Below are 25,481 nucleotides of genomic sequence, written 5' to 3' on the forward strand. Positions count from 1 at the left end.
GAGACCAACAGACACATTTACTTCCACTGATGAGACACACAGAAGTTCATCCTTTTTGATTTAATCCAAGACAGAAGGAAGAACAAAGGGCATTGTCTTCCCAGCCTTAGTGTAATCCACTGCTGCCCATCCCATCCAAACTGGATGGGAATCAGCCCGTTGTGATTTGAGATCCTGTAGCACATTTCCTCAGAAACAGGGCAGGAGTGGTTTGCAGGGCCATCTCCTGAATTAAAAGTTTCATCTTTCACCCAAACACTCGGTTTGAGAGCAGGTTTCAACTCTGGAGAACGCAGCCAAAACATCCTACAGCCATCTGCAAGTCATCCGTATTCCCACCCAAGAACACAGCACTAAAGGCGATCAAGCTCATACAGAGCTTAGACATGAACAAAGCTCAATGACTTTCTGAAACTGAAGTTCTTGCCTACATTTTGATGAGGTATTGAAGCTGGAAGAAATTCTCCCATTAGCTTTGAGTCCAGCTAAATTCCTTGTCTCCTCCAGAAAATATTTCCGCGTAAAGTCTGCTGCAGTTGCCAGCACATCGCTACAGCAACATTCAGCAGACCTGGAGCCAGCATAGGCGGTTTTCCAATCTGCATACTGCTCACTGCAGCCACATTTGTGGAAGACAATTTATGCCGAAGATCTGGGTCTGATGAGCTCCAACTGTGCATTGTTTCTGCAGGGAGATGCAAATGGAATAGGGCAGATCACTCAGTGTTATTTCTATTGGATATGTATTTATCTTTTTTAGCTTAATCTGATAAAGGAACCACTATGCCTTCTACCAAGGGTCAAGACATGTCTTTTTCTATTTACATCAGACAAGAGTATCAGCATCAGTGGTCAGGCTCTTAGCTGATAAAGGGACTTTACATGAATTAAGCTTATTTACCAAAAGGATTAACTCAGCCATATACAACACCTTTTCCCTTTAAGTCCAAACAAAAATTCGGGGTAGTACCTGGCTTGGGCTGCAACTACAAGGAGATACCCAAGGTCCCAGCGACACAAACCCTGCTGCGAGGCACAGCTTGGTTTCAAGCTTCCCCCCAGGTCCCACACAGCCGTCTCTTCCTAGGGGTGGCAAACAGCTCCCCTCAGCTCTTCTCCCCACTTGCAATCCCACGGATTTGAGGTGGACAATGCAAGTCCAGTCAGCTCGACGCAGCTGTCCTGCTACAGCGCTGCGCAGCGTGCCAAGGCAGCCCACGGCAGTCCCATCACACGCTTCCTTTTTGGCAACAGGCACTCATTAATGTCCACGTGTTTCTGGGTCTGTCTGATGTAGCTGTCCCCACATAACCGCAGCAGGAAGAAGTGCACATGAAGGGCAGGGACTGCTTGCTGCAGGACAGCACGAAGCCAACGGGTTTGGCTATGCAAAAGTCCCCGTCTATGTCCACGTCCTGCCTGTGATCAGAAGCACCACCTCACCTTTCTCTCCCTCAAAAGCAGCACTACCAGCGAGGCTGCAAGTTCCCTGTGTGCAGGGATAACTTCGAGATGCCAGAAGGCTCAGATGCTCACCAGTTTGCACCTCAGTGCCCACACGGAGAGTAGATACTTCTTGGACCCTTCTCTGGATATTGTGAAAGCAAGATCTGGCTGTTGGAGGTGGAGGACTTTCGAGGCCAGAGGACGTTTTCATGCAGAGGCATTTATTACAGGATAACCCACGCAGGTGGCAGCCACCCGCCCTCAGGAGCGGGGCGAGGGCACAGCTGTCTCACTGCAAGCTCTCACAGTCAGCTTCAGCAAACACGTTTCCGGTTCAAAAGTCACTTATGAACACTGAAGTTTGAGCCTATCTCAGGTAAACCAGTGCGTGGCCCTGCGGTTACTGGTTGCCTGCCAGCTCAGCCTCCTGTGCCCTCAAGGACGGGTCCCCATCCTTTTGCCTCTCTCCACCCTTTCCACCCTGGTAACACAAGGAAAGCCTTTAAGAGACTATGCATCAAATGAACAATGCTCTGCATAGGTTTCCAGGAAACCCTATGTCCTATTCCACATGACCTCAAAAAAGTCATGATCCTTCTGTTTCCCTTTCCACCCACACAGGGCTGTTCTACTTAGACCCTTAGAAGAGATGAGCATTTGCTATCACCACCCCCCAGAGCCAGCCTGGAAACACCAGCAAGGGCAGCTTCCCATGTGGCTGCAACATGCACCCCAGAGCATGTCAGTGGGCTAGTATGACAGGGAGGAGGACCCCAAGAACATGAAACCTGCAGATAAACCGCTCTCACACTGCAGTGTAGACACAGCTGGTATTTTACAGCACATGGCAAAGGACATTCTGCTGTCCCTCAGAGTCTTGACTAGCATAAACAAGTGGACAGGGTCTGCACATCTGGGGCTGGAGTGGTGTTGAGAAGTATCTCCTGAGAAGACAGCCCTATGAGGAAGACCGGTCTGTAAAGCCTCATCTCAGCAACTGGTACTACGTGAGACAATCCACTGCAGTCATGGTTGGAGCTCTTCAGCTAAAACTACAGTGGTAATGCAAAGCTTAAAACAGGACAGGAATAAGTTCCAAGGAAGAAGTTATTAAGAGTTTTGTGTATCTTGTTTGTGGTTAGTTAATGACCTGAGGCAGAGCTCAGGGTTGGTCATGCACTAAGTACCAGCCCTGGATTTCAGAAATTATCCATTTAATTGTAAACTATGACATATAAACCCCAGCCAAACACAAACCTCACAACCCCCCCGCCCACCACCACACACATCAGCTGTGTGCAGGTAATTACCCATTTCAGAATGTATTTATTGCAGATTTCAGGACACCAGCCAGGTGGGAATGCAGCTATAACTTTGATTACAGCTTCATCCTTTTAATCATGCAAGTCCAGCTGCAAAAAGCTTACTTTGATTGGCATTATAAAGTTATGGTAACACGTCTGTCACAGTGTCTCTGGACAGCTGCTGTACTGCCAGGCTGTAAATCAAACAACTGCATTCCCCTAGAGCATTTCTTCTCTTCTTTGCAATGCCAGGAGACACTGAGATCTGGCAGTGTGGGCCTTGTTCCAGTCCCATCCAGGGGAGCCCTCAGCTCCATCTCCCGGCTGGAGCACACCCTCCCTTCCCTGTAAGGGACTGCGCTCACGCCAGCGCTGCAGGGTGCAGGGCTTCTGCAAAGCCTAAACACTGACCACGTGCGTGCAACACACCTACCCTTTCGTCCCCCATTTTGGCACCCAACTTCCTGACAGTCCCAGGCCTCACTCAAACCCACTCAGCCAGTAGAGCCAAATGTTTCCCCTTCCTGATCCTCCATCACCACCCTCTTTCAACAGCAGCTGGATAGCGCCTGTGTCTATGGAGCGGAAGAGCACAGCGCAGGCTGCCGCATCAGAATGAGCTCCTGTGACTGCTGCTTCAGCAATGAGGAACCTCCTCTTCTCTCACACCTCCAACATCAGCCACTGCCAGACAGTCCCCTAGGTTGTACTGGGACTGCTCGATAGACCTGGACATTGCCTTCAGAACTCATCGCTGATGCCTTCCTACCAGGGAAGGCAAAGCACATCACCTAAACACTACAAAACACATCACCCTTGTCTGCAGCTGATCAGAGTGGCAAACCACATACATATATTAATGTACAGTAAATATTCAAGACACACTCTGCAGGGTTTATGGTGGTGGGTATTTTTCTGTACACCAATTCCCACTCTATCATTAGAAACGTTCCAAGAAGTTAGCTGAGATTCAGCCTCTTCAGTACAGACCATACAATGAAGTCAAACGCTATTTAGCATGCCCCAGGTTGTAAAACAGTAACAGCAAAATCTACTGTGTTGGCACACAGACACATAAAGAACTGATGTTAATCAGTTATACTCCGTGCACAGAGCATGCCCTTGGTCAGGCCCCACCTGGAGTGTTGTGTCCAGTTCTGGGCTCCCTGGGATAAAAAGGACAGGGATCTCCTGGAGAGAGTCCAGAGAAGGGCTACGAAGATGATTAAGGGCCTGGAGCATCTCCCCTATGAGGAGAGGCTGAATAAGCTGGGGCTGTTCAGTCTTGAGAAGACCTAGGGGGGACCTAATTAAAGTCTATAATTATCTTAAGCAGGGGATGCAGGGGGAATCAGCCAGCCCCTTTTCAGTGTCTGTGGGGACAGGACAAGGGGCAATGGCTGCAAGTTGGAGCACAGGAAGTTCCACACCAACATGGGGAAGAACTTTTCCCCAGTGAGGGTGACAGAGCCCTGGGACAGGCTGCCCAGGGAGTGTGGAGTCTCCTTCTCTGGAGATATTCCAGCCCCATCTGGATGCCAACCTGTGCAATATGAGCTGGGGAGCTGCTCTGGCAGGGGGGTTGGACCTGATGAGCTCTCGAGGTCCCTTCCAACTCCTACAATTCTGTGATTAATGAAGAAATATTTATAAAAAAATTAAAAATTAAAAATTGTTCAAAAAAGTTACACTACATTCCAAACAAAAAGGGAACTTCGTAAAGTTAAAAAATTTTATATTGCAAAAACTACTTGAGTATTCAGTGAAGAACAAGTTCCTTTCCTAGCAAACACCACTGCCCTGTTCCTGTGCAGAACAGGTCATTCTACCCCTCCCATTGCTTCACCCTCTACCCTCAACTCAGAAACAGGTCTTCTGCACTCGCAGTGAAAATATGAGTTTTGTAAAGTTGGGGGTTTTTTAAATGAAGTTTTAGATATTTCAGAGACAAGATGTTCAAAAAAAAAAGAAAAAAGGAATTTCTCTCGGGGCCCCCACATAGTCATGTGCTTAAACCTAAAAAAAATGCAACTAATTCAGAACAACACAGAAGACAATAAAGTTGGCAGTGGTATAGGAGGACTTCCCATGTACTAAAATAGCAACACATTAGCCAACAGAAGAGATTACAACATGTAACTTCCATCAATCACTTAAAATTCAACTCAAGTCCACACTGGCTCAAAGGGAGGGATGAACAGGGGTCATTTCAATGGTACCAGAGCAAACAACCTGGATCTCTGGAAGAAGAGGACCCTTTTTCACCCCTCACACAGGTATCTGTCCCACAGCCCTCACGAACTGTATAACCCAAGAGGCAACAGTAGCAGATTTCTGTCCCCCCCACTTTTTTTTTTCCTCCTCCTTTCAGTTCCCATTTCCTCCCATTGTACGAGTGGAAATGCAGATTGTTTTCCTTGCCTGATGTTTGTCTGTGTCTGATGACAGACCAGTGGGAAAAGAAAATGAAACAAAGGCACAAATTTAAGCCCTTTCCCAAACACGTACCTAAGTACCCACATTCCTGCATTATCACTATGTTCAGCTGAGCAGATCACCATCCTTGGGCAAAACATGAACCACTCCAGGCTACTGCAGACTTGCATGCGGCTGGACTGGAGATCGATCTGGGATTTTGAAACCTGCTCCCAAAGCAGTCACTCACGTTGTGACAAGTGAGATCAAGCAGAGCATGAAGTGCTTTTGAAAACACCTGGTCATAACAGGAATAAAGGAGCTTTGTCCTCTATGTATTTGAATCAGCAGGCAGTGTCCACAGCAGAACATGTCCTGCAATGTTCTGCAGCTCCATGCACATTTGGAGGTACCTGGAAAGTATCTATTTCTGAGCCTTCTCCTTCCGATGCTTTAGATACCCCACTGCTATCTGAAGCCTCTGAACGATGGGAACAATGTGCAAGAAGGAAGAGCAGGAGTATTCTTTCCATGACAACAGGGCAGCCCTTGCTGGGTAGTAGTGGGAAATGGAGAGCTGCAGCACACAGTGCAGCTCAGAAAGCTAATTTCACAGAGAGCCACCACTATCGGGCTCAGGGTCAGCACTGGCTGGGGGTACACAGGCTTACCAAAGCTGTAGCTACTCCTGTTTAAGAACCAGCCTCCCACCAACTTTAAGCTGGCCAAATCCATTTTGCACCTGGAGATGCTTCAAGAGAAGACAAAGACTGAAAATCCAGCTCTTCTCTGTCCAGAAAGTCATCCAGGTGCTTGACTTTAGGGGTAACTCCAAGGCCCCTGAATTTCCTTGCTACCAGCAAGGAAAGAAAAGCAACGTTTGGGGGACATACATGGGTCAAGAGAACAAGTCAGACAGCAGCACAGTGGAGGAAAGGTCTGAAAAGCAAGCTGTGCAGTTATCCCCTTTACCTCACACTCCATTTATTGGGACATAAAACCTGGTATCTCCAAGCCTTTCATTATTTGCACAAATACCAGTTTCAGCAGCCGTGCCGTTCATCCCGGGCCCTTAATGCTTGTTGAAACAGGCTGTTGGGTTTCCAGCTTGAGGCACCCCATCACGGCTTGCTACCCCTACCAGGTGCATGGAGGCTTTGCAGACACAGGAGGTTTTCTTTTTCCAGAGGGCGTTCTGCCTAGGGGATGTCTGGGCCAGGGGTCCACAGGCAGCCAGCAGCAGGAGGGATCCCTGTGGGGCAGCAAGGATGCAGGGCGGAGGGGACACAGGGTGTTTGCAGCCACACAGCTCTTCTTGCTGTGGGCAGGACAGTTGAAACAGCCATGGCATGGTGCCGATCCCGCTCAGCACCTGGGGAGCCCAGCAATGATTTATGACAGCAAAGGCCCACCGTGCCAAAAGCCTATTCGTCCAGAAAAACAAACAGTTTGGGAAAATGCCCCAGCCTTTGGAAGGCACTCACTGTGCAGACCAAGGGCCATCAAGAAGCAAAGTCTAGGGAGAGGTACAAATCCCTCCACCCCGGTGAATTTTCACTGCCTGACTTATGTGCATCCGTTTACAGGGCGCCAGAGAAAATCTATACACAGCACATCTCTGCTGGATGAAGTCACAAGCAGTTAAATGTGTCCCACCGGCCCCATCCTGCTGAAAGGAAGTTGGGGCTGGACCGCAGGAGGTCAGCTGGTGGGTGGCCAGACTTCGGAGCAGGAATCCCTCAAAGGAAGGGGTTTTGGCTCACCATCACTACAAAGCTCTGAAGGTCAAGCTGCACACAGCAATTACAAACCTCATGTTCCAAGAGTCATGTTTTAACTTTTTATGTAATGCAGCCTTCCCAGACTCATGCTAATAAAGAAAGGCTTTATTAGCCTTCTATCCCACATAAATACAGCACATTAAGGTCTCAGCAATTATATCACTGAATTTTTAAAAATCATTATAAAAATCCTTCAGCATTCTTGTGAACAATAAATGTAATGTAGTTGAATTTTCCCTTGCATATAATTACACCAACAAGGTTCTGCATGGATGTCATGGTTTAACCCCAGCCAGTATCAATGCCCCACGCCGCTGCTCACTCCTTCCCCTCCAGGCAGGATGGGGAAAGGAATCAGAAGGGTGACAGTGAGAGAACTCCTGGGCTGAGCTAAAGGCAGCTGGATCGGTAACACAAAGGGCGCACACAAGCAAAGCAAGACAAGGGATTCCTTCCCCGCTGCCCCTGGGCAGGCAGGTGTTCAGCCATCCCCAGGGCAGCAGGGCTCCAGCACACGTCACGGAGACTTGGGAAGGCACCATCGCTCTGAGTGTGTCCCCCTTTCCTTCCCCTTCCCCACCTGTCCATGCTGAGCATGACGTCACACGGCACGGGATGTCCCTCTGGGCAGCTGGGCTCAGCTGTCCCGGCTGCGTCCCCTCCCGACTCCTCGCGCACCCCCAGCTACTCGCTGGTGGGGTGGGGTGAGGAGCAGAAGAGGCCTCGGCTCTGTGTGAGCACCGCTCAGCAGGGGCGACACATCCCTGGGGGATCAGCACAGCTTTCGGCACAAGTCCAACCCCCAGCCTGTACCAGCCCCTGTGCAGACAATTAACTCCAGCCCAGCACACTGGGCTAAAACTGTGCTGCTGGGCCTTTCTATAAAGGCTTTAAGGCAGGCAGGGTACACAGCCAGGGCTGCCAGTTCCAGCCCAGGTGATGACAGCTACTAGAACCTTAGAGGCAATTTACTTTTCTATTGAAGTTCTGCTGGTGTTTTTCCTACACAGACTGCAATAGCACGTGGGCACACACCTCTCTGCAGATGACTGTGTAAGACAATACACGTGGCACTGCACAGGACACCAACAATACTAACAAGTGGCATTAAATGGGTTTCTCTTGGGGTCTCTGAGCCTTTCCTTCAGTATGTTATGGCAAATATCCTCCTTGCAACTCTATTCACCTTAGATGAATCCTGATGAAATCAAAAACTCCACTGAGCATCACTGTCCAGTTCAGTACATCTGAGGTTTGCCTAGAGAAAGTTCTTCCCCCCCCCAAGTCTTCATAGAGCACTTAACTGAGGAAGAAAGGGCATCTACTCTCAGTGCCTTTTCATTTGGCTCTACTTGACACATCCTCTCCAAAAATAAAAAGGGAGTTAGCAAACAATTAGTCTGTGAGAAAATACAGCAGCTTCCAGATTTCTGAATGAGCTCTGCAAGAGATGAACTCCATGGCACTGATCTCGCAGCAGCAGTCAATTTCTATTTCCTTCCAAAATCCTATTGGCCAGATGGTCCACAAAACTCAAGAGAAAATTACTTAAACATTTGGAAAGGCTTTCAGTATTAAGTTGGTCTCAAAAATGAAACCAAACTAGCCTCTACTTATTCTTAAAAGTAAAGTATGCCTTGCATTTCTAATTACATTAAGGAGTAGTGCTTCCAAGTTAACTTTTCTGAAGAAAATAAAATACCTGAATTCAAGAAGAGCATTTATGTTACTTGTTTCTAAGCTGATCTAATCAGCTTCAAACAGCAGAAGCCTGGCTGGCAAAGGTTCTCCTCTCGAGCAAACTATAGGTCAGATGTGTAGTAATAGCTCCTCAGCAGCTAAAGGCAGCGAACAATAACTGCTTGATCTTCTGACTTTCTGTATTACTTGTAGGGATCGAAGTCAATCACGGCAGGGAGAGAAACAAACAGTGAATTCTCAAGCGGAAAAAACCCACCACAAAAGCCCTGCAAAATAATTTCAAGAAAATGGCTAAACACATTCTAGCTGCAGAACTGCCGAGCCTTAAGCAACGCAGCCAGCAGAGTCACCAGCATGTACTCCAGGAGGAACCCAGACTTTCCTACAATTAGCCACTGGACAGCTTTACCAGATTGTGAAACTCTCACCTCTTTGCCTCACCCTCTTTAAAACAACCCATGTTCTCTTTGCACAGTGTAAGATGTAGCAGTACACTATTTGGATAGAGCAACGGTAGAGCCGGAGCACAGGCTGGGGACCCCTCTGCCCTCCCTCGATGCGCTGCTGGCCACACTTCCGAGTGCTTCCCCACAGGACTTCCCACCAACAGCTACAGACACTTGGGGTCTGACGGGCAATTCTGTCTCCCCTGAAGCCAACAGGACCTTCTGCTGTGGCATTTACTGGATTTGAATTTGGCCCATAAAAGGTGACATCTCTCAGATACAGTAAATCCCATTTGGCACCGAGTTTTCTACTGAAAAACACTGCGCTCTCTGTTGGGGAAGGTGTGCTCATGCTGGTCCTGTAACAGGTTTGAGCCAGAGTTTGTGAGGGAAGAAATCAACCTAAACCATTACTGCAGCGTGTCCGTTTGTGTAAAAGCTCCCAACAACCAGCTGCAGTGCTCCTGCCCAAAGTCCACCGCCTCCTGCAAATTAGTCTCTTCACAAAGCTGTGGGTGAAGGCTGAATGGGAACAGAGAAGACTTGATATTCTGCCTGACCACAGATATGTTCACAGACAGGCTGATCAGACTGGATTCCTCTCATCCCTGGTTTGTCAGTTGGTTTGTCACATGAAGCTGTCCCAGACAGCAATGATGTCTCTGTAAACTTGCACACCACCAAATACCCAAAGGCCCAAGATACCATCGACAAAAGTGCAGGCACACAAACACATATAAAAATATTCAAAACAATACCACCGAAATCCACCGCCCCAGCCCATGAAACCACAGGTGTCAGTGAAGCTGCACAAGAACTCTTCTCATGATTCAGCCTCAACCCAGTCCTCATTTTCCAACCTCTCAACCCTATCTGCTCAATTTGAGCTTGTAATGGCAATGGCCTGTTCAACCAGCTGTGTCACATCACAGAGCAGTTGTCAAGAAAGGAAAACCAAAAGAACACAGCAAAACAACCTGATCATTCCAGAAGGCATCTAGCTAATGCCAGCGGCTTGCTGGAGAAACATGAAGTAGCAAGAATCTTAAGTCTGATTGACAGATGTAAGCTTTAAGAACTGGCATACCTGCTTTAACATCATCTAATTGCATTTACTTAAAAATTTACTCTAAAAGTTTAACCATCAATAAGTTTTGTAATAACTTCCTTTTGCAGCTTCTTTGCATATTCCATCATCAACATCGAATGCCAAAATACACCACCAACAGCTTGTTGCTCCTTAGGATAAATCTGGTAACAGGTACCAGAGAAAAATTTTGCAGGATCAGCTAAAACTCTACAGCATTGCCAATGCTCATACTTAAATAACAGAAATTTAAATAACTAGGTGTCTACTTACAGTAAAAGCATCTTTTTTTAAAAAAAATAATATTGAAGAGCATATGAAAACACCATACCAGAAAACCTACCTCCCAAGTGCCTTCTAGTGTCTGAACCTTTAGGTTCAGGGAGGGACATGGGATTATAGGGAATCACGAGCTTTCCTCCACTACCAAAGACAGAAGCTTAGCCAGGCTGCTTAGGAAAACAAGGCGTGCGTGCTTGTGCTGCCATTGTATCCAACCATGTTTTAACCTGTCAGCCTATTTCACCCAAAGCTGACAGACTGAAGTCTGAAAGATGAGTCAATTCCCATGTGCTCTGTGAAAATTGGAGCCCGAGACAAACTCCCTTCCTCCCATGAGGAGGGCTCCAGAGCGGGCTCTGTGGTTTCACGCCCGATGCTGCCTGCCAGCTGGCCAGCCAGGGTGCACGGAGCGATCTGCAGCCGGCCGTGGCACCGGCTGCTCCATGCTCACGGGGTGGCAGATGTACAAGTGTTGGGTCCAAGGAGCGAGCGGGGACCACGGGCACCCGTGCTAGCAGGGATCCTGAAGGACTCAGCAAAGTAATTGGGACTTCTGAGGTCAGAGGTGGAAGACAGCATAAGAAAGGACAAACTTGCAAGCAACTCCATTTTGCCAGTTTTGACATTTAGTTTTTCCTCAAACCCCAGAAAGTTTAAACAGCTTCAGAATTTAGCTTGATACATAAACCCATCACTCATCTGTGCTCGTAGGGTACTTTAGTCTCAGCATTAACACTGCAAAGGGCCCTGCTTGCTCCACTGACGTTTACAGAGAACATGGATTTTTGACATGTGTTTGCACAAGAAAATAACCCTTCTGTTACTGCATATAACTACAGAAAACCAAATACCCAACAGGGAGTTCTGAAATTAGTCACTGAGCCACCTTTAAGGATTGACACCCCTCTGCCCACCCCAACCATTTACTCTGTAATCAAATGAACACAAGGCGAGCATCAAGCACTACTGCACCACTGCATTTTACATCTACTTTGAATAGGTAAAACAAACGACATCATGTGCAAAGGACTGGAAAAAATGAGGTTCCAAATAATTATTTTTGAGGTCCTGGCTTGCACCCAGTTTAATTAGAAATGCATTTCCAGGTCACTTTTGTTAAGTGTGGATGTGCTCACTGGCCTGTATCAGTTTTGTTCCTCATCTCCTTTTCACCGATTCAGCCAGACTGGACTTCATGTCCAAAGTGCTCATCTTTCGCATAACTCATCTCCACCCATGCAGTTTCACAGTGGCTTTAACAGAAGAGGAGGGAGATTAACACAGGCATCTTTGGAAACTCCCATTTACTTCTGTTACCAGCTTTTTCTTCTTTTTAAAGCTATTTGGTTTAGGAAAATCAGCAATTAACATTGATTAAAAGGCTGACTGGTGGAAGCTTACTATTTGTGTTTCATAATCCAATGAGAGCAGAGGGTTTATCACTAACTGGGAGAGCAAATGCTGGCCACAATCAAGGGTGGGTCCAGCTTGTGGTTTTGTCCTCACAGCAGTCATAGGCGAGAATATGTTTCCATGGCAAGGTAAGAGTCTTCTACCTGCTACCGCTTCCTTTTGCTCTTACCAAGAAAGAAAAAGTCAAGCATAATAATGTAAGAAACTATTTTCTGCCAAACCTCAAGAGAGCTGCTGCTCTGCACCAGCTCCAGGCACACACCCCATTAGGAAATGGCACCAGCACCCATGCAGCCTAATACAGAGCATGTGGGCTAGAAATGCTGATCCTCCAAAGCACATCTGCAGCAATGAACGTCTGTGCCGATGGCAGCCCTGGATGTGGCAGACACCACACAAGGGGAGGCATAAAAAAAGAATAACAAAAATTTAAGATGTAAAGCTCTCTGCATCAGCCCATGTATGTCAAACACTGCTTGTTAATAAAGGTTCCTTCAGCCACTGCTGAGGCAAACATGGATGTCAGGACATGGGCCAGAGGGGGCTTATCAGATCACAACCAACTCCTGGAAACACACCTAGAGAACTGCAGGGTCACCAGCCCACCCTGGGGTGGGGAAAGACGCAGAGGCAGCAGCTTTCTTGTTTCTCTTTCTGATCATGCTCCCAGTTTTATAAAGGGAATCCAAATGCATCATGCAGTCTCTGGGGACTTTTCATATCACACAATGACTATTGACACTGAACAGCTTAGATAACAGGGCACTGTATAACAACATGCATGACAGTAAAGGAAGCCAAGAAGGAAGGAAGACCCACTGCTGGCATATGCTCCCGTAATCGGAGAGAACTACCCCTCTGGAAGTCCAGGCAGTGTTTATGCACAACAGGATTCAGCCAACCAGGCTCCCCATTAATAATCTCAGTTTATCTAGCATGGTATCATCTTCATCCCAAACTCCACTGGCACCTACAATGCCCGTCCAGCTCCCACAGGGAGGCTCAGCACTGCTTCCATCCCAAGGGCAGCAGAGGTGCCTGGAGCCCCACAGCCAAGCCTGCCAGAGCGGGACCAGAGGCCACCTCTGTGATATAAAGAATGATTCTCTTTTAATATTAATAACGTCAACAGGGAGAGGTCTGCCAGAACTCTGTACTGTAAACACACACAGGATACAGAAACCACAAAAGCTCAGAAAGCCAAGTTGTCTTTCACCTACTCACTATTACACTTGAAACCCATCTGCCTGACAGATAGGACAAGTGCCACGCAGGCTCCAAGCATCACCCAGGGCTGATAAGGCCATTTACTTTCGTTCCTGGTCAGAGAACTGTGGATTTGGCAGAAGCAAGCAGCCAAATGACATTACACAACCTAATGGGGACTTTGCTGTGACTATTTGAACCGCCTCATGAGGACACTAGGTGCTCTGCAAATGTATGCGATCACTCCTGCGTGTCTGTACATGCAGGTTCCTGTGCCAACACAGAAATCCTCCAACACCAACTTGAAAGCCAGGGATACAGGCTATGCAAAGCCTTCCACCAGGTGGGCACCTAGAAACTAATGTGATGCAAAGAAGAGAGGAACATAGGAAAGCGTGAATCCTAAAATCCTCCCTAGCCTCTATTCTCCAGCCAGTGGCATCACAGACCTGAGTTTCCAGTCTTTGTTTTGCAACTTCCTCTATCCAAAACAGTTCTGACTGAAATCTTTCAAGTGTCCAAAAGAAAGGAAAGTTAATGCATCCTTTATTTCTTCATCCTCTCTCCATTTTCAGACAGTCTGCAATACATAAAGCTTCTCCAGATACAACCTCTTTTTCTTCCAAAGAAACTGTCCCAACTGGGCATCCAGCAATCTCCTATGCGCTTTGCACGTGCAGACCTACTCAACAGCATGTGAGCTGGAAGCTCAACACATTTGGGAAACATCAGACTGACTTAGGCTGATCTGCACACGCACAAAAAGCCCAATGTACCCTGAGTGCACCATGTTTACTGGCACGTACCACCTTGGCGATGTCCAAGCCATCCCGGGCTTTGCAACTACTGGGTTCACTGGGCACACCCTAAGCCTCAAGTGTTAATGTGCCTGCCTGTGAAATTTGGCTGTCTTCCACAGGGAGAGATGACAAAACATATTCTAATGTGTCTGGAAACAAATCACCTTTCACCAAAAAGGAATCCCACAGGAGGAATGGTCTGGGGCACCCAAATCATGTATCGCTACTGCCTGTCCTCTACTGCGGGTCGAGGTGCACGTGCAGGACCAGTTCCCACCGTGAGCAGCTGATGAAAAACTGGAAGAGTTCACCACAGCAACCTGGCTTTCAGGGCAGCAGGGATATGCTGGCTCGAAATACCCAACTCCAGCCTCTGATATTAATAAAAGGCAGTCGTGTATCTGCTGATATAATTTGGCTTCTGGGGGCAGAATGCTTGCAAGAAGCCTGTTACAATAAATATTTCATGTTAGACTGGAAAAAAACAAATATTAAAGAAAAAGCATTTCCTCCTGGATCTTCCCTTTTTCCCCTATAACAAGACAACATCATGGACAATCTGTGTAAATAATACATTTGGGAGTCCATTATCTAAGCCATATGCATATTTATTTTATGTTGGTTTTGTTGCATATTTTAGTATAATTGTTCGTAGGTTTAAAGCCAAGAGTAAAACAAGAGTAGACAAATCTACTACAGCAGAAATCATCAGTAAATTGGTTGCTCTTTTGTTATTTTTAAATACTAGGGAAGATCCATGCTAAAACTTAGCAATTAATAAACAAGATAAAAAAAAACCTTCACAGTTATGTAGCTTCAGAAGGCCACCATACATTTCTCTTACGACCCTCTTCTCAAAATGTTTCCACTCTTAACAACAGAAATACAGGAAAAAAGTTGCACCAAACCCACTGATCCCAGATGCAGCAAGCACACAGCTGCGAAGTCCAACAATGGAATTCAGTCAATCCCAGTACACCTAAAGACAAGGTCAGTATTCCACCAACTGGGCCCACTTTAGGCTCTAAGCACCCCTCACACAATGGAAAGTCAGAAGAATTCACATTAACATTCATGTTTATTTTGGTAATGCCAAATTATTTCAGGATGATAGTAGCTTTTTTCCCCCCAAGCACACAGCACTAAAGGCAACTGCGAAATATTTAGCAACTCACTAAATTAAAAGGTGCCTTCAAATGAAGGAAATCACATCCAAGGGTTTCATGCTTCTGAAAGCAAGCCTGAAAATGAAAGCCAGCTCACTGCTTTAAAGTTTTCCCACTAATGTTTCTGTGGAACTCAACATGTTTTCATTTGAGTGCAACTGCTTGCAAACTGCATGTTGTTCAGTAAACGGCTGCCAACCAATTCTCACAAATCACCTCAGTAAGCACAATAACTCCTCTTCACCAGAATCCCAAGATGCTTTACCAAAACAAGGACTGCTCCATTTTAATAGCCAGTCACACAGAGAGCTCCATTTCCAGCAAATTCATGTGTTTTTGAGCAGTAATGAGAGGCAGAGGCAAGAAGAAAAGCAACAGCTCCTGAACCGCAGCTGCCCATGTCAGCTCCTCTCTCACCTTGATGAAAAGTGCACGATAGGAACACCTAAAAGCACTGCCACAGACCACATCCTAGCTGCTCTGTGTTAGCTAACAACATTACTTCTGCAGGGTACAGAAAAAAAGCAGTCTGCTGCAAAGTAAGTTTTCTGGATCACTCAGTCCCTAAGATCCCAGAAGTTCCTAAAGGCTCACGTTCTAATGCAGAAAAGAAGGGGATGGGGAAAAACGACCTTTGAAAAGGCACTTGTTAAAAAAAAACAGTACTCTTAAACCCTTTCAGGAATCTCACGAAGTCAGTAGAGTACAAGGGCAGGCTTTTAACACACAAGGGCTTTAAAAATAAAAAAGGTTTACTACAGGTGGCTGAAAACTACTTTCTTTAATTTTATTCCCAAGATCCATATTCACAGATATGCACAGGCCAAAAACATTACCGCTGGCCAGCAGCCTGAGAACAGCTCAATACCAGACAGGAGAACCACAATTTTACCATGTTTATAGATTTACAATTGAAATTAGACACTACAATTTAAAATTACTTCCTGGAATTTTCATTATTATGGGACAAGGGGCTGACCTGCCCCTGCATCTACTGACCAAGCAAGCTGTTTGACCCCCAGCTGACAGTGAAACCTGGCTTTTAAACTCCATTTCCCCACCAACGCCTTGGAAGGGCAGGATCAACAACTGTCCCACCAGACATTGCTGCTGTCCATCCAGGCAGCTGCAGGCTGAAGAGCTGTGTTGGCATCAGGCCCAGCCTTGCCTGGCTTTGAAGAGCAGTGGGAAGATTGCTGGGCCAAACCTTCCTTTCCCCCAGAGCACCGACGCTGCGGTGCCCCCAAGAAACTCACAGTGCCCCCACGTGAATCTACATGGCACAGGGAGACATCAGGAGACATGGTCTCTGGAGGAGTTCTTCCCAGCAGCAAGCAAAAGTCACCAGTGGCACTGGTTCTGCTGCCAGCTACCATCAGTCAGTTGTCTTACCCACCCCTCCAGCCCTGTGCCCCCACCTCACGTAGCTGGTGGTCCACAGGCCACTGCTACTCATGGTGTAACTCAGCTTGGAAGAGGAGCTGTGGCAATCATCCACAGCAGCTGACACATCAAGGTGTAAGAACATCCTGCACATTTCAGCACTTCCCATCCCCAGAGCTGAAAGTCCCACTGCCTGGTTCAACAGACTTCTACACAACCTTTGCACAGGCATACAGCAGCACGTGGTTTGCAGGACAGCAAATTACCAGGCTCACGATTTCATCTGAGCAACAACCAACCAATCCGTGAATTCTATTCACTTCCACTTGCTCCAGAAAAGCAGCACAACAAAGGACTTAGTGCTGCTCCAAGTTAGCTCCAGCCCTACCTCCAGCACTGCCCTGAGTACCCAGCATGCAGGAAACCTCTCCTGCACAAGCAGGGCCGTGCTTTTGGCTGCTCCCAGATGGCCCTCACGGGGCAAAAGTCACATCTCTGCAGCTGCAGCCCAGCAGCTGTACTCAATTGCTTCTTACAGCGTTACTTCATGACACGCCTGCTCTCACACGAGTCAGACTGACTAGGAGGAGATGCAACCTCAGCCCTGCAGTGAGGTGAGGGGCATGGTGAGATGCATTCTGCAGTTCAAGCAACCCAATAACCATTCTCCTTAGAGGAGAAACACCCACCAGAGAGACTGGTCGGGTACTGAGGAAGACAGAAAAGGGTGAGGGTGGGATATCAGAGGTAGGATGGTTCAATCAGGCGTGAGCTGCCAGTCACAGAGCCAATGCAGCAGCCACCCTATGAGGAGATTTTGGAGCTCAGTTTGCTGAAGTGAACCAGGAGCTAAAGCAAACGGCTCTGTTACAGTCCCACTGTGTGCAATCACTGGTCTGTGCCTGCTGGGAATGCCACGCTATGTCCAACCCACAGAAAACAATCCACTACACAGCTCAGCAGGAGAATTTGCCTCTGTGTACTGATGTTGGTGCTGCTGGATTTTCTGGTGGCACCTGCAACAAAGCACTACTGCTACAGGGCCACTGGAGATCCCACTCAATGCAGAGACAGGAAGCCTCCTTCAGAACAGGACCACAATTTAGATTTCTAATACATATCCCAGAAACTATCTTTTGGCCCCCAGGATCTCAACCTGCAGGACTTCGCTGCTTGGCTCAACACAGCAGGCTAACTGAATACTCAAAGGACAAGCTATAAAGCACTGTTATGGCCAATTCTTGTACAGAGATATGGGTTCCTCTAGCATAATGGAACTTAAACACATTCTTACGAAAAAACACCTGGGCATGAAACTTAAATAGAGCATGTACTGTGGTGAAGACAATGGTGACATCTCATCTATGCAGACAATGGGAAGGAGAGCAGCACACACTCCACGCAGTTCTTTAAGATCAATTCATGACACCATCAAGTTTAAAGCACTGAATGCTGAATAAGACCATGAAATACACATAATATGTTGTAAAAAAAGACAAGCAGACTATAAATATTTTTAGGAAACCAACTGATATTTTCCTTTTACTATGGTCTATTAGTTATAGCCAGAGCTACCAAAGAGGAACGTTCAAAAAAGATGCATCCATCCTTCAGACCTGGAAATATCATTCACATGGAGCTATAAGAATCAGAAACAAGGAAATAAAGGTGATGTGTGCTCGCAAGGCACTTAAGTTCTGATTCATTAAGAAAGAGGTACAGTTACTAAAGCTAACCTGCAGTCATCTCAGTCATCCATAAACCAGATGCTAAATTTTTTGCCCTTTAAAAATAAGTAATATCCTATCACTCCAATAGCTGATTACATGTCTGGAAGGATTTCTGGACTGCAAATAAACAATTTCTTAAAAGTTTTCCCCCAGCCCCATTAAATTATTTTGTAGAAGAGGCAGCATACACTTAAATACTTCTGAGCAGTCAGGTACTGCAAAACTTGAGCATGCAAAGTGCTGGTCACCAATGCATAACTTCATGTAGGCATGATTCTGGGTAATGCTGAGCAGTCAGGAGTACTGAAATCAATGTCACTAGTGAGGTACTTAAGCATAGCAAAGTGCTTGCGTAGGGAATTAAGAGCTTGAACTATTTCCTACTGCGCTATTAGCACCAGTGCATCTGTAGCATGTTCTCTTGCCTTCACAACAGCATGTCCCAGTGCCAGCATCTGCAGCATTATGCAACGTGAGCTCAAAACATCACCAGTTTAGGATGAAAATGCATCGCATTCTCCCATATGGACATTCAGGTCCAAAACACGGAGGAGCTGGAAGGAGATGGCCTGCCAACAAATTATTTCCATGGATTTTACTACTCTCTAATGGCTGATGTGGCACATCTAATTATCGTACATTGCTGTGCTCAGTCAAAGAGTCTTTATTGTATAGAAGCACTCCACAGCTGAGAGGTTTTTTCACAGCCTTACTCTTCTATTTTTGATAAACTAGTCCTACACTTAAGAATCTTAATTGAATTCCTCTGAAATATTCACTAACTAGAACCAGGACTTTACAATTTGCTAATTAATTTCACATGTATGATCCATTATTTTAAATTCCAGTGCTGAATATAGTTTGGCATTACTGTGCAAATAAGCAGGGAAGCCAAGATTAAAAAAAAACAAAACAAAAAATGAGACACAACCCCCCAAACAAAACCCAAAGAGGCCAACAAGAAAAAACCCCCACACAACAAAACCCCACACACGATGACACAAATGCTTCTGACTGACGACTAAGTACGTGATAAGCCACCCACTTTCTGTCTGTATTTCAAATAGAAGTCATTTGCCCTTACCTCTTTTTGCATTCTCCATATCAGTTATTGCCTATCTAGGTGACTGGATGAACAGTAGCTATGCTTTGTCCACTGAAGGTCATGCGGCGTGTACTCAACCCAAGATTAGAAAAGACCTCTGGGAACACGTGATCCCACCTTCTGTTGAAAGCAGGGACTCAAGTTAGGTTACCCAAGACAATGTCAGACAGCCTTGGAGATTTCCAGCAAAGGTGACTCCAACACCACCCTGGGAAGCCTATTCCAATGTTGATTTGCCCTCACAGTAAATATTTCTTTTCTTACAGCAAGAAGTGATTTCCCCTGAGTCCTGTGCCTGCTTCTTCTTGCCCCATACATCCCTGTACTTGCATCTTTTATACAAACCACCGTGAATACACCTGAAGACCATGACTAGGTTGTCCTCAGCTCTCTCTTCCCTAGGTTGGAAAAAAATTCAAAAATCCAATTCCTTCAGCTTTTCCTTTTCCATGTGCAAAGTTCTTCAACCCTCTAATTGTTTTGGTGGCTCTCTGATGGACCCTTACTGGTTTCCCAATGTCTCTCTGGAACCAGAGGAATAAAAACAGGACACAATATTCCAGATGTGGCCTAACGAGAGCAGGGGAAGTAATCACATTCCCCAATTTGTGCTCTTGCTGATGCAGCCCACAGCACATTTTGCCCTCATTGCTGTGGGCTTCACAGGTGTTAGTAACTGAGTCATGAGGAAATTAAATACTGAAACACCACACCATGCCTCTTGAGTGCATTAATGATATTACAGCCACATACAGTAAGCTTTCAAAGCAACCTGTTCCCAAGCACCACAGCATTTCAGATCTTACTGCAACAGTAGGGGCACACGTAAAGCTCAGACTGACTCCTGAAAAAGATCCCTATTGCCAGGATTAGCCAACAAGCTCCATCATTTGTTTGCACTACTGAACCAAGGGTCTACACAATGAGTTGTTGGCTCCATCCAGTACACTGCAGTAACACTTCTTTACACACTGCTGCCTACAATGATTAAATAGTTTTTCATGGGGACAAGATAATCAGCTGCATCACTGAAAACCCAAATAAAGAAAATTATGAACAAGGATTTCTACCAAGTGCTAGTGAAACAGAAAGTTGTATTTTGTCATTTCTGTAAAGAACAACTGATTTCCCCACTTGACTCATTAAAATCTCAGTGCCTTGAAGGCTCTGATCAGATTGCAAACTCTAACTGACCACAAATGATAACAAAATACCCTGAGATTATATGGAATTTTAACAACACTGAAGCCATTTGGAGATATTAAAGTTGCATTTCAGCCCCCAGACACACTCTTCAGAAGGTGGCTACTTCTGACTCACTCCCAGAAGGGATAGTTTTGAAGTTTTCAGCTTATACATGTTCACCTTTTGGATTGCACTGAAGAGAACTATTTAATTTCTTACATTTAACCTTCCAGTAACCACCTGAGGTGCTGTCATCAACGAAACTTTTCAATACACTCCACAAACTTTAACACTTCATAACTTGTTAGTGCAATTCTTTCCATGCAGTACCAAGTCTCAAAATAACCATGTGTCTCCCCCCACAACTTGGTCCGAATTACTTCAGTCAGTTATTCATTGAAATTAATAACGAAGAACTTAGCAGACTTTCAGATTAAGATAAACAGAAAAGTCATCATTATGCTTCAGGACACTCCTGCCACTGTACATCAAGAGCAGAGAAACTAATAACTCAAGTCAACAACTGAAACATGGCTGGGTGCCAAGCAGCAGTTGTATTTAAAAAAGCAACAAAAACACAGCAACAAAAAAACCCAACCAAAACACTTCCCTACTCAGACCTGCTTCCTTTACGTACCCAGAGTCTTTGTGACTACAGAGAAGTACAAATATTAGCTGGGCAGAGGTGCTCCAGGAAGGCAGGATTGCTCCCACCCTCTGCTAAGCCTCATCAATAGCTCTGCTGCGTCTTCATCGGCTGCAGTACCGGGAAGCTGCTCCTTCCCTTTTGATTCCCACAGCACCTCTCTCAAGTTCCCCAAGCCCTTAGACTCTGTTAAAGTTACAACCATTTTGCGTATTTAGGAGGTACAAAACAGCCAGAGTTTATTGCCAGCTGCAAAGTCATATTCCAAAATATATCAACCCCTGGACCTCACCAGAGATGCTGCCCTCTCCTTCCCTAGGCCACTCAAAAATACCCAGCCCCAGAGAGAGCTACTCCCCATCATTAAGACAAAGGATGCCAAAAGCCCCAGTCAGGTGCCTCTTGTTGACATCAGAAAACAAGCAAACTGCACAGATGCTGCTGCTGACCTCATTTAGCCCACGAAAACTTTTTTAGCAGAAGGACTCTCAGGGCATAGCTGAATGAGCACGATTAGGAAAAATTCCTCTGTATCATGATAACAAAAAAAAACCAACCAAAAAACCAGCTATAAACTCAGAGCCACACAGTCTCTTCCAGAGCCCAAGAGCAACTGACCCAAACACTTCAAAAATGGCCCCCACTTCAGCTGCCCCATCTCTTCCCCTATACTGTATTAGAAAGATGACCCTGCACTGAAAAATCAAGTGTAGGAAACACATCATCAGGCTCCTATGGAAGGCACACCACCCAAAGAATGTGAAACCAACAGCTGAAGTCTTTGCAAAAAGTATTTCACCCCTCCCAAACCTGCAGTTTAGTTATCACTAAGTGCACAAGCACAGACCAAAATACAGCTGCTCTACATCAAGGGTGATACATGACCCCTCTCCAGCTCTACACAGCCACAGAGTCCAACCATGGGAGCAAAACAAGGCATCCATACAACTACACTTCTGGAGTTTATGGGACTAGGCCAAGAATTATTCAAATCACAACACTGTCCAGTCTCAAGAGCCGTCCCTACACTGCAGGGCACACTAAGAGAGGTCTGCACAGCCACTGATGTTAGCTGCACAATGCTTTCAGAGGTACCACCTTTAGCAGCGTACCATGGAAACAGTAACATATCAACTATTAGCAAACATAAAAAATAACTGTATTTCTAAGTTTCCCAGATTGGTTCCTGCAGCTTTCCTGCCATCCCAAACACCACCTGACAAACCTCCCCAGGCAGCCTGAGAGAGGGTGTTCCTTCCGTGGCTGCAGCCCAGGCAGGAAGCAAAACCCAGTCATTTGCTGCAGGTCTCAACTGCAATTTCACATCCTCCCAGATGACACCAACAGCTATACAATGCAAAACAGTGTTCTGCCCTGTCTGGAGGTCCTCACTGATTAGCAGCTCTAAACCCCCCCAAAAAACACTGGTCCTCATTCATAGAATTGTAGGGGTTGGAAGAGACCTCCAGAGATCGAGTTCAACCCCCTGCCAAAGCTGGGTCCCCAGGACAGGTCACACATGGAGGCTCTCCAGAGAAGGAGACTCCACACCCCCTGGGCAGCCTGTCCCAGGGCTCTGTCACCCTCACTGTGAAAAAAGTTCTTCTGCATATTGGTGTGGAACTTCCTGCGCTCCAACCTGTGGTCATTGACACTTGTCCTGTCCCCACAGACCATAGAAAAGAGGCTGGCCATTTCCTTTTGTCTCCCACGCTTGAGATATTTATAAACACTAATGAGATCCCCTCTCAGTCTTCTTTTCTCAAAGCTGAACAGCCCCAGCTCAGTCAGCCTTTCCTTGTAGGGTAGATGCTCCAGGCCCTTCATCATCTTCATAACCCTCTGCCGGACTCACTCCAGGAGATCCCTGTCCTTTTTATCCCAGGGAGCCCAGAACTGGACACAATACTCCAGGTGGGGCCTGACCAGGGCAGAGTAGAGGGGATTTAAGGGTAGAGGGTTGCTTTGGAGAGCAGCCCCACGACCTCCAGCACGGTTTTTGCAGACCCTGGCCTTCAGGGTTCCCAAGAAGACAGACAGCCCTTGCAAGCAGCAGTGCATGTGAAGTTCAGAAACTTCTTCCCATATGCATTCCGTGGAGATGGTGCAGAGTCTGGACACAACCTGGCCTTCAGCAATTCAAAGTTAGGAAACAAAGGCACAGGCAAGTGAATACTCCTCCAATCACGAGAAAATGCACTACTTCCCACTGATTGCAGAGAAGACTCTGCTATCGCCTGCCATGACCTTATTCAGAATCACCTCTTACATAGTACTGTTTTTCTGATTTCAGCTCCTGGAAGCCAGCAATTAACTGATAAATTCATCTGTCATCTCGAGATAACAAAGCCAAAGTCTCATGACTTCCGGGGACCATCTGATTTTTTTAATACCCCATTCATACTTTCCAAAAGGCTGAGGTTGCCCAGACTGGCATATTTAGGTCCTGCTACTTCGTAAGTTGTCAAAAAATCTGCTAGCTTTTAGTCAGTTACTCTATGCAAATCCCAACTTCATAACATTTCTAGACAGCTTGAGCATTATCACGGGTACAATTTATACCTCTTTCATTCCATTTAAAAAGACATTGAACTGGAACTGCTCTGGAATAATTCAGTATGAACAATACTCTTGTTCAATAAATCTGTTAAACATTGTTTTCCAAATCTAATGATGAATCCTCTAAACTTTAGTTCCATTTTTATGGAGCTGCATATATTAAACCATATAGCCTTATGAATCATCCTCACAGCCAACCAAGCAACTCAGTACTATTGGACATAGTTTATTTAGCCTGAAATAAGCTCGGCTTTGATTATGTGCAAACTACCACGTGCAGCTGTTTCCGAATGCATGGAAGACTCTATGACACCTCTGGAGAATAAAAATATGCCCTAACAACATGAGCATGTTACGTGGGTAACTTACATTACTTTGTAATTTAAACTTTTAGGACCACAAGCCTATACTAAAAAGCAACTACAAAACGATTCCAGCATTCCCTAATTCACTCCATCAGTCCCAGCACTGTATAGATCAGAGGACATATTACACAGCAGCAAAAAAGAAAAGCAAGTACCACAGCCTAACTTGTGACAGGCACTTCAGCAGCTGCTGTTCCACTGCAGCTGCCCTTCTCCAGAGGAACAGGCATCCGCACTGGCTGCAAGGCCAGCACCAGGAAGATGCTGTCTGAGTACATTCAGTTGGTCCTCAGCATCTTCCACAGAGGTATTTTCAAAGACACGGGGGCTTTGGGCCATGTGAAAGCTGTTCACAGCAGACACCAAGCTGACTGCTTGCTGACTGAGGTGTCTGTCCACCTCAGCTGTCATCACTTGTCTTCTTCAATTGCATGGCTGTCATCTTCCTGTAAAAAAAGCTGCTCCATCCCCTAATAGAGCCTCAGCACAACCCCCTCAGTGCAGTGATCACATGTATTGACATGAAGAAACCCTTTGTTATGCGCCTGCTCGCACAGAGCCAGGGTTACACACAGCCCGTCATCACTCCATCGCGTGATGCGTGTGCACAAAGCTTCCCCTCAGTGCCCTCAGCCTTACAAGACCCCGCTCTCAGTGCCTTGCTGGGATGTTGCAGTTAGTCCAAGAGACTCCAATCACCCATTATCCAGAGCTGTCAGGCCCCAGTCCCTTGCGTGCTCAGTGGAGAGCTGCCTTTGGGTGCAATTTTTAATTGTCATAGTCGGTATTTCTTACACACTTTGGCAGCTGACATTCTAGTGCACACAGAAGCTGAAAACATTTTCTTGTGCAACAGAGAAGCAAATGATGTTGCTCCTTCCTCTTTCTGCCATGGTTAAGCAGCTGATTCACTCTGAACATCCTTAAAAGACAACTAGATCTCATCTTTTTGTCTGTCTCAATATAAAAAAGTAAATCCAGGCATGAAAACAAAGGCAACTATTTCAGTGGCCAGTTCGGAGCTTTAGGACCTTTTTACAGCTAGAAAAGTCTGTGATTACATGGACAACAGGACCCCTGAATGGCTTTCAGCTTCTAAACTGTCCATATGAACCCCTGAACCTCTATTGTTAATTTAGCAGTACCCACCTCAGTACATGAGTGACAGTCTCAGAAACAACACGGAGAATGGGGAGTTTAATGAGAAAGATCCTGCTTCTGACAAAAATTAATTGGGGAGAAGGAAAGGCAGTATGGGAAAACAACAATCTCCCAGAATTGCTTCTCTAAGGGGCTTTTCTGAAAGAGTACCTAGAGCTTCAAAGGGAAACCACAATGCAGTCATGGCAGATCTGCATCAGAGGATGGACACCGAAACGCAACACAAACACAACGTGCTTGAAAACAGAAATACAGACAGCCCTCCTGCATTTCTACAGCAGGATCCCCTTCTGCATTCAT

The 25,481-nt window shown here is 46.1% G+C and overlaps 1 protein-coding gene across 1 annotated transcript in view; it reads right to left on the bottom strand.

The window, feature by feature from the left end:
* NRK (Nik related kinase) overlaps positions 1 to 25,481 on the bottom strand; it is a gene marked incomplete at both ends in the record, with an annotated part of 100,386 nt that overhangs the window by 69,245 nt on the left and 5,660 nt on the right. The window lies entirely within an intron of this gene.

This window comes from Gallinula chloropus, assembly GCF_964237585.1.
Source record: "Gallinula chloropus genome assembly, chromosome: 11".
In the NCBI taxonomy this organism is placed as follows: Eukaryota; Metazoa; Chordata; class Aves; order Gruiformes; family Rallidae; genus Gallinula; species Gallinula chloropus.